Below are 804 nucleotides of genomic sequence, written 5' to 3'. Positions count from 1 at the left end.
CATGGTGTATCCTAAGTGTTCGGTACAAGCACACCACGACGGGACACATTGAACGGTTCAGCGATCTCTGCACTAGTGGAAGAACTCCAACGTGATACGGGAGACATTGCTCTAAACCGAACGGCATCTCTGCGCGTTTACTTGACGCACCCCCAACTTGGTCAACTGTTGACTTTTTCGTAATCACGGCGGGACACATTGAACGAGCTCTAACGGATCTCTGCACGCATGGAACATGGTGGCGGGAATCATTGCTAGAACTGAACGGCGCCTCTGCGCGATGTACAAAGCCCAACAGGAACCTCGTATCGGCTGCCGAGCCGGAGCTTGAACAACTTGACTTTCACCTCTAATTTATATCAACTCACCACTCCCCGAGGGATCCGCAGAATTGCTTCGTCCCGTATCGTTATTTGCGATTCGTGTTTGCATTACACTACATTGAACTATTCCAACTTGTTTATCCGCATGGCGAACATTTGCTGCATAGAACATTTAAGTTCCACTTCGCTCTCCCCTACGTGGGTCTGAGCTTCGCTCAGGAAAAATATGCCACATTTGGTAGGGAGACCCGGTTTCATCACGCTTTGTGCCCTGCACCATATATACCCTCATAAATTTATTCATTGATTAGATCCAAGGAACACCAGATCATGCACCACTACCCATAATAGCTCATCGAGCTTAGCGTGAATCCTTCGGGTTTCCTAAGAAGTTCGATTGGTCTTGCAGAGTTTAAAGACAACGAAGCTTAGTTTCAAGCAATGGTTAATATACGCGTATTCAAACCCTTAGCTGTTACAA

Source organism: Anopheles arabiensis (assembly GCF_016920715.1).
Source record: "Anopheles arabiensis isolate DONGOLA chromosome X unlocalized genomic scaffold, AaraD3 X_pericentromeric_contig0016, whole genome shotgun sequence".
In the NCBI taxonomy this organism is placed as follows: Eukaryota; Metazoa; Arthropoda; class Insecta; order Diptera; family Culicidae; genus Anopheles; species Anopheles arabiensis.
The sequence above is the reverse complement of the archived record's forward strand: the minus strand, read 5'-3'. Positions refer to the sequence as shown.